This window comes from Rutilus rutilus, assembly GCF_951802725.1.
Source record: "Rutilus rutilus genome assembly, chromosome: 5".
NCBI lineage: Eukaryota > Metazoa > Chordata > Actinopteri > Cypriniformes > Leuciscidae > Rutilus > Rutilus rutilus.
Genome location: NC_140213.1, coordinates 2,833,669 through 2,843,668, shown reverse-complemented (window position 1 = coordinate 2,843,668; position 10,000 = coordinate 2,833,669).

Here is a 10,000-nt window from a genome sequence, read left to right as displayed (position 1 = left end):
ATAGACTTTCTCAAGTAACTTTTACAGAGCTCAGAACTACTTATTAAGGATTTAAATAACTTCTTGGGCTCACTGACACCGTCCCTGAAAACCTTGCACGACAGTGAAAGTCTCGGGAAAGTCACATCGCCGTCGTCAGGATGGCAGGTGACATCTGTCTGAAGTAGCCAACAGTCAGTCCAAAATGTAACTTTACATAAGACTTGTTAAAAAGGGAAACTGATAGACTGACAGGAGTTTATACTGCGCTTACCTTGGTCAAGTACAGGCAGGGGTTTCCATCGCCTCTAAATCGGAGAGTAAGAATAAGAGTAGCATCATTTTCAAAACCCTGTTATTTGTACAGTGGGAACCAATACCTGCTCTATCTCTCCTCTCCTCTTTTTTCCGGAGTTCTTTTCTTCCAGCATCTGACCTTCCAATGTTTAAAATATAAAGTCTCATGAAGACAGTTTGTTCTTAGTGACATCCCCAGGACCAGGACTGAAATCCACTTGTTTAGATTGATAAATGCAAAGAATTTACCACTACATACTGCACACTACAATATGAGTTAAAGCACATTAGAGCAGACATTAAAGAAATGTACAATAGTATATTAAACAATAGTTTTTTTTTGTATTGATTAATACAATCAACAACAACAAAAAAACACATGCAAAATCTTTCAGATAGGGCATTTACACGCACCTAAAGGATTATTAGGAACACCTGTTCAATTTCTCATTAATGCAATTATCTAATCAACCAATCACATGGCAGTTGCATTTAGGGGTGTGGTCCTGGTCAAGACAATCTCCTGAACTCCAAACTGAATGTCAGAATGGGAAAGAAAGGTGATTTAAGCAATTTTGAGCGTGGCATGGTTGTTGGTGCCAGACGGGCCGGTCTGAGTATTTCACAATCTGCTCAGTTACTGGGATTTTCACGCACAACCATTTCTAGGGTTTACAAAGAATGGTGTGAAAAGGGAAAAACATCCAGTATGCGGCAGTCCTGTGGGCGAAAATGCCTTGTTGATGCTAGAGGTCAGAGGAGAATGGGCCGACTGATTCAAGCTGATAGAAGAGCAACTTTGACTGAAATAACCACTCGTTACAACCGAGGTATGCAGCAAAGCATTTGTGAAGCCACAACACGCACAACCTTGAGGCGGATGGGCTACAACAGCAAAAGACCCCACCGGGTACCACTCATCTCCACTACAAATAGGAAAAAGAGGCTACAATTTGCACGAGCTCACCAAAATTGGACAGTTGAAGACTGGAAAAATGTTGCCTGGTCTGATGAGTCTCGATTTCTGTTGAGACGTTCAGATGGTAGAGTCAGAATTTGGCGTAAACAAAATGAGAACATGGATCCATCATGCCTTGTTACCACTGTGCAGGCTGGTGGTGGTGGTGTAATGGTGTGGGGGATGTTTTCTTGGCACACTTTAGGCCCCTTAGTGCCAACTGGGCATCGTTTAAATGCCACGGCCTACCTGAGCATTGTTTCTGACCATGTCCATCCCTTTATGACCACCATGTACCCATCCTCTGATGGCTACTTCCAGCAGGATAATGCACCATGTCACAAAGCTCGAATCATTTCAAATTGGTTTCTTGAACATGACAATGAGTTCACTGTACTAAAATGGCCCCCACAGTCACCAGATCTCAACCCAATAGAGCATCTTTGGGATGTGGTGGAACGGGAGCTTCGTGCCCTGGATGTGCATCCCACAAATCTCCATCAACTGCAAGATGCTATCCTATCAATGTGGGCCAACATTTCTAAAGAATGCTTTCAGCACCTTGTTGAATCAATGCCACGTAGAATTAAGGCAGTTCTGAAGGTGAAAGGGGGTCAAACACAGTATTAGTATGGTGTTCCTAATAATCCTTTAGGTGAGTGTATAATACTTTCTGGTGTGACTTAGTTCCAACACTGACTTACCATTAACACAGACACTCCGCAGTTATTTGAATTGTGTTGTCTGGGAATGCACTGAGAATTAAATAATAATAATAATAATAATGATGAAGTTAATACTTCAAAAACTGGTAGGCCTGTTAACGGTTGCTGCTTATGTTGTCACAGCTGTCCTCCATCCGTGGCCCAGGATTGACATGTTTTGCTAGTTGTCTGTGAAATGTAATATTGAAACGCAAAAAAAAAAAAAAAGCTAAATAAATAAATAAATAAATAAAAGATACAATCTGATACTGAGGAACACATTTTTTTTTTTTTTTTGCAATGCATGCAACAATCAACATGACTTCATTAATTAAAGCATTTCTGCTCTATTTTAAGACATATTCCAAACCTTAATTTGTTTAAAGGCTATTTAAGAATATACAGATCCTTTTAAGACCCGCAGAAACCCTGTCATTTCGAAATCTGGCATCTCTTACAATTAAAAGCCGTTAACACAAACGCGCAATTGTTTAAACAGCATAAATAATGCTTATTGACTTACTGCCATCGTTAACAACATCCAAAAGTGATTTAAATGAACTTGTTCATGTGCATTTTTTTTTTCGTGCTGAATATGATTTTGACTTGTAAATTTAAGATCTAAATTATTTTTTATTTTTTTTAAACATTCATACTTTTGTAAGGTCTGAAGAACGACAGACAAGGCAGACTCCGTTTCTGAACTTTTTAATCAGAACGCAAAAAACAACATGAACGCACCAGCCGAACACACACACTGTAACTGCCGGTGCAAAATAACACAGCAATTTCACATCAATTATAAATTGTCTGTGTTCTATTAAAAGCATAATTCAGGTACGACACCACTGAAGGCCTATGTGTGAAATGCACCGCCCGCCACTGTACAATTATGATCAAATACTTGATGCTTTTAGTATGTTAGTCAACACATCAAAACAAGTGTACTTCTTTAAAGCATGACACTTTTTAAAAGTGTACTTAACAGAGTCATGAACTCTCTTTAAGTGGCCCTTACCTGCAAGTACAGTTTTTAGAAATATATAGCCTAGTTTTAAGATTTGAAGTACACTACAAGTGCACATTCAATACACTTCTTTTTCACAAGGGTAAGTTCTTGTTATTGTATGTGATGACATATAATTCAGCTCTGAAGGTAATATGAACCCTTTTGAGTGTATTTCAAGCATGCTTATCTAAAATGCCATGGGGTGATTAAAATGGTAACCACACAGAATAGCATACAGTAATTGATGGTAGCTATGAATAATGTTTACAGTTAGTGAAATTCTGCCAGACAGTGGCGGTTGGTTGGCACTGGGAGGTGCATTGTGGGTTACTGTTTCTCCTGGGTTGTTGATAAGCCCAGCCCTGTAGACGCCGTCTCCTTCATACCCACTTCCACCCTGTGCAGATCCATAACCACCATGCAAGATGTTGCGGTTAGTTTGAGCTGGGTTTGAACCGACGAGCACATCACAAGCTAACGACCTCAACCACTGTCAGTTAACTTGGTCATGACTTCAGAAGTGGAGGTTTTGTAACTGTTGCTCGGAGGGCAAAGCCCAGATGAATTGTGTTATGTAAGCTGAGCGAGGCAGCCCTCTACAGTTATACCACTGTGGTGGAGTGAAAATATACATGAACTTCATTTATGCGCTTGCAGAAGCCTCAACAATAATACATTTTGTATTGTTTTATTGACTTTTTTTTTTGTGATGAAACATGTACAAAGAAAATGCAAAAAAAAAAAAAAAAATGGTTAAAGAGATTTTCTATGGAGTTTTTTCTATTTTTTTATTGATACATTTGCATCATTGTCTTTTAAACAGTGAGTTCTTTATGGGAGAAATGCACTTAAAATGTTCATGTTCAACACTCACTGGACACATTATTAGGTACACCTGTGTAACTGCTCGTTAACACAAATATCTAACCAGCCAATCACATGGCAGCAACTCAGTGCATTTAGACATGGTGAAGATGATCTGCTGAAGTTCAAACTAAGCAATAACAATGGGGAAGAAATGTGATTTAAGTGACTTTGAACGTTGGTGTTGTTGTTGGTGTTGCTGTTGGTGTTGCTGTTGGTGTCAGACGGGCTGGTCTGAGTATTTCAGAAACTGCTGATCTACTGGGATTCTATAGGGTTTACAGAGAATATGGTCTGAAAAAGAGAACGTATCCAGCGAGCAGCAGTTCTGTCGGCAAAAATGGCTTGTTGATGTCAGAGGAGAACGGCCAGACTGGTCCAGCTGATAGAAAGGCAACAGTAACTCAAATAACCATTGTTACAACCGAGGTCTGCAGAACAGCATCTCTGAACGCTCAACACATCCAACACTGAAGCAGACGGACTACAGCAGCAGAAGAGACACACACACACGCACACGCACACACACAAGGCAAGTTATTTATATAGCACATTTCATACACTATGGCAATTCAAAATGCTTTGCTTAGAAAATAAGCACAAAATAAAAGCATGGAAAATTAAACCAGTTATAAAAGGAATTAAAAGAGATAAAAAATTCAGTTATAATAATAATTGGACGTCTCCGATGGACCCGATTTTTCCCTAAAATCGGACAGGAGGAGCCCTAGGACTGACTCACGGGGTAACCTCGGGTTCATTGCCCCATCAGTCCAAACCCCAAAAACCTATTTGTTCGGAAGCTCTAGGAATGGAGTCGATCCAGTCCACACACACACACACACACACACACACACACACACACACCGGTGACACTCCTGTCAGAAAACTGAGGCTTTAATTCACACGGTCTCACCGGAACTGGACAATAGAAGATTGGAGAAATATTTCCTAGTCTGATGAGTCTGACGGATTTCTGCTGAAACATTCAGATAAGGGTCAGTAGGCATAAACAACATGAAAGCATGGATCCATCCTGCCTTGAATCAGCGGTTCAGGATGGTGGTGTAACGGTGTGTTATATATTCTCTTGGCACATTTTGGGCCTTTAGTACCATTCGAGAGTTTAAACGCCATATCCGAGCTGAGTATTGTCCGTGTCCATCTCTTTATGACCACAGTGGACCATCTTCTGATGGACACTTCCAGCAGGATAACACACACGTCATGAAGCTCAAATCATCTCAGACTGGTCTCTTGATCATGACAGTGAGTTCACTAAACTCAAGCGGCCTCCACAGTCTCCAGATCTCAGTCCAGCAGAGCAGCTTTGGATGTGGAGGAACAGGAGATTCACATCATGGATGAGCAGCTGATAAATCTGCAGCAACTGTGTGATGTTTTCATGTCAGTATTGACTAGAATCTCTGAGGAACGTTTCCAGCAACTTGTTGAATCTCTGCCATTAAGAATTCAAGGCAAAATGGGTCCAATCCGGCACTAATAAGGTGTACCTAATAAAGTGGCCGGTGAGAGTGTATATCAAATTGTAGTCAATTGTACCAATTTAGTTCTATTAAAGGGTTAGTTCATAGCCTGGGTGCCAGCCCGAACCCCGCCTACAACATTTTTTGGTCGGGAAGTTCGGTCTGGACTCGATCCGTTGAGGAGTAATTATGCTCGGCTCCCAGAAGGCCGGGCCAATCAAATTGCCAGGGCGGGCTTTAATCGATGATGGACAGATGATCTGCGGTTATGTAATCACCCACGTCACCAAAGAGCGAATTGAATTAGTTTACAACAAAGAAGACTGCCGCTGGAGAATTGAGATTTCACGAGTTCACACTTGCAAATAAGTCAGATAGAATAAATGCGTATTTTAGATTTCCCAAGTTCACACAAATAAGTCAGATGCGTATATGACGTGCCGTCCGAGAAGAGGGCTGTGGGCTCGGTAGCCATACTCCCCCCGGTATTCCTGGTTGAGAGAGAACAAGCCAAGACAAGAGTGAGGATTCGGGGTGGTGGAGGGATGCTGAAAAACTGTCAAGGAGTGTTAGGTAAGTTGACAGAGTGAATATGCTTCCTCATGCTGATATGGGGTAACGTTAGACATGGTATTGTTTGATGACAAGTTGATATTGGATTGATTATTTGTACGTGTTCCTCCCGAACTTTGTTTATGAAACATCATGTGTAGATTCCGCCATCGCGTCTGTTATAGAAGATATCCACAGCGCATTCATTTTAAAAGAGGAACAGAGAGCCGCGACATTTTGTTGGTTGAAAATATGAATGAAGAACATGCGTCATTTACTCCATTGTTTTTTTTTTTTTGTTTTTTTTTTCTGGTTCAGTTGAGACACGCCCCATAATCAAAGCCCTATGGAGCAGTATCAGACTCACATTCTGACTAGAATATGAGTATGACGAAGTCAGGCTAGTTAGTTCACCCAAAAATGAAAATTCTGTCAGTAATTACTCTCCCTCATGTTGTTCCAACCCCGTAAGACCTTCGTTCATCTTCGGAACACAAATTAAGATATTTTTGATGAAATCTGAGAGCTGGCTCACTCCTCCATAGACTTCTAGGTGACCGAAACTTGCTGGCCCAGAAAATGTATTAAAGAGATCGTTAATATAGTCCAAGTGACTACAGTGGCTCAATCTTAAGTATATCAAGCGACGAGAATACTTTTTGTGCGCAAAAACAAACAAAAATAAGCGCTGTTTTTGCGCAGCGCGTCTGTGTTGTACGTCACACGCATCACACACATGACCAGCATCGGCCAATAGTGAGCCTACGTGGTGACGTGTAACACAGACGCGCTGCGCTAAAACACTACGTGAACTAACTCGAGGCCCAGAGAGAAGGAAATGAATAGTGGAATAAAGTCGTTATTTTTGTTTGTTTTTGCGCACAAAAAGTATTCTCGTCGCTTGATATACTTAAGATTGAGCCACTGGAGTCACTTGGACTATATTAACGATCTCTTTAATACATTTTCTGGGCCAGCAAGTTTTGGTCACATAGAAGCCTATGGAGGAGTGATCCAGCTCTCAGATTTAATCAAAAATAGTAATTACTGACAGAATTTTCATTTTTGGGTGAACTAACCCTTTAACAATTAACTCAGTAAATAAATAAACCATAGAACATCATCTAACCATTATGTTGGTTTAACAGTGGTTTGTTTCAGTTACAGTCGGTTAGGGCAGAATCCATCCATTGTTATATGATTTGACCATAACTTCCTCTTTAATGCAAGCTTTCGTTGAAGTCATTGTTTCACCAGTCGAACTGATCAGTTGTAAATCCTCTTTTATGTTCAGGGATTTTGTTTCGGCAAATTTCATTTTGTTCATGAAGTCACTATGGTGACGAATGATTTAACTGATTCAATATTGGTCAGATGAGGAAATAACAGTGTTTTCACTTCTTTCTTTTTTTTGTTGCTGAGATCAAATGGTCTTGAAATGTTGCAATGGTGAGCATATAAAAGCTTTGTTCTGCTGTGTTTGTCTTATTGCATAATTTAAGAATTAGGAAATATCGCCAACTGGTTGCATTGCTCAACCTCTCCAGAATTTCCTCCGTTTCCCTGCCAGTTTCATTGGAGAAAAATAACAATACCAACAAAGTTCGGCATCAAGATGGTCCTCGTACTGGACCCCTTAAACTCTAGATGTGTTTGAGGAGCTGGATTCGTCACATTGCTATGCTGATGATGGATGAAGAATCAAGAAAAGGACAGCAGCAGCAGCAGAAGAAAGCTCCCATTCACACATTCATTTCAATGAAGTTAATTATCTGTTGCCTAATTGCCCCAAGGGCCTTTTGGACATTACCATGTGTCCTGGGAAAAAAGGGGGCTTCACATAAATCTTTTAAAACAACCACCCCCAAAACAAGTTGGCCTGTCCACCATTGAGCGTCTGAATGCTGAAAAGCGGCATTTAGGCCGGTCCCAGTGGGAGACACGCACAATGATGCCTTTTGCGTGGTGGGAGAGAATCCGCTTTCGGAGTCAAAGCACAGTGTTTGTACCCCCAACCCCCAACCGTTGGGCTTTTTCAGCTCCAAACCTTCTGCCCTGACTAAGCAGTGCCACTGTACACCTGGACGGGGCTCATGCAAACACGGGCCAGGGGGACACAGGGGCCGCTTGTTCAGCCGGGACTGGTTCAGGTGTTCGGGACACCTGCAGGATTCAGGTTTTCCCCCGCACACTTTCCTGATGTTGTTTCAGCCTCTTCTGTTACAGGTCTCCTTTCCCCACTGGAGGGTTTTCACGGCTGAATGTGGACTGAGGTTGAGTTCAGACTGTTTTTACTGGTAGAACCCGCAGGTATTTAAGCATGATGTCATATTTCACCCTAATGATGCAACTCCTTATTGCCAGAGGAGCTGAAACAGGGATTTGTAAGATTTTTGCCGAATAAAGAAAATGAGAATAATGTTAAGAGTAATTCCCATACCTTTTCTGATGCATTTCCATGACCTTTTAAGTTGTTCATAAGTACTGGATTTTTCTATATAATTGCATAGAGAGGTTTTGCTATGGCTGAGGGGTTTCAGACTGGGAGCCTCCGGGAGCCACAAGGGGGCGCTGTGGGGTCCATGTCATAGCTCGGAGAAAAATACTTCAAAAAGGTACAATAAAACCAAAAATAAATAAATACAAATGATTTATTATATACTATCTGTTTCATTCAACTTTCTAAAATCTGGTTTATGTATTGTTACTCTTAAGTTTGTATATATTACAATATGTATTACAACAGAGACTTTATGCATTACCAGTCAACATTTTGGAATAATTCATATAATTTTATTCCTGTGATTAAAGCTGTATTTTCAGCATCGTTACTCCAGTCTTCAGTGTCACATGATCCTTCAGAAATCATTCAAATATGATGATTTGATTCTCAAGAAACATTTATGATTATTATCAGTGTTGAAAACAGTTGAGCTGCTTCAGATTTCTGCAGAAACCGTGATACACTTTTCCATTCAAAATGTTGAGGTTTTAAACATTTATAATAATAATTGAGCACCAAAACAAAAGACAGAAAAAAATAAAAAGGACAATAACTGAGCATCAAATCCTCATATTAGAGTGATTTGTGAAGGATCATGTGACACTGAAGACTGGAGTAATGATGCTGAACATTCAGCTTTGATCACAGGAATAAATTACACTTTACAATATATTCATATAGAAAACAGCTGTTTTAAATTGTAATATTTCAAAATATTACTGTATTTTTGATCAAATATATGCAGCCTTTCAAAAACATTCAAAAAAATGTTATGGTACTTTTGCTGCCATAATATTTGAATAATGAGGTGCCTTGTGATGACAGAGGCATTGAAAGTTTGAAGGCACTTTAAACTGCAGAATTGAAGGTATCATTCATATATCTGTAGCATAAATGATTCAGAGGAAGTTATTGACCAAAGTTTATTACTGGGATCAGGGGTTATTTCAGACCCCAGTATGAGCAGAAACACGACCGATCTTTGTTTGCTGTGGTTTCACTGGTTTCCTCTGCATGAATTTCTCATTAATATTAATATGTCGGTGGCATTCTTTAGTTTTCTGGAGAACATCTGCAAGCCACAACGAAGGAGGTGACGTAGGCAAACACACACGTCTTGTGTGTGTTTGTGTGTGTGTGTGTTTCATGCTTCAGTGACACACTGATTTGGCGGCACGAAACCTGCGGCCCATGGCAACCCGTAGCCGGGGCAGAGGAAAGGTCACGACCTCTGACAGATGCCCCTCTGCATCTCTGAACGAGTCCCATAATCCCCTGCTTTCTCTCGCTCCAGCTCCTCCTCAGACACGGAGAGTGATGTAAGACTGTTCTCCAAATCCCAGCGGATTCAGAGTCGCCCCCAAACCTGCATTCACTCCCTGTGAGGCTCTCACTTCTGAAACACACACACAACTCACAGAGAACTTTGACATTTTACTTCATGTGTGAGTGAGTGTGTGTGTGTGTGTGTGTGTGTGTGTGTGTGTGTGTGTGTGTGTGTGTGTGTGTGTGTGTCTGTGTTTGTGGGTGTGTGTGAGAGCGTGTGTGTTTTCTGAGTGAGTGTGTGCTTGTGTGTGTGTGCTTTTGTGTGTGTGTGTGTGAGCAATGTGGCAAAAAAAGGAATCTTTGAGACGGTTTGGTCCCCAT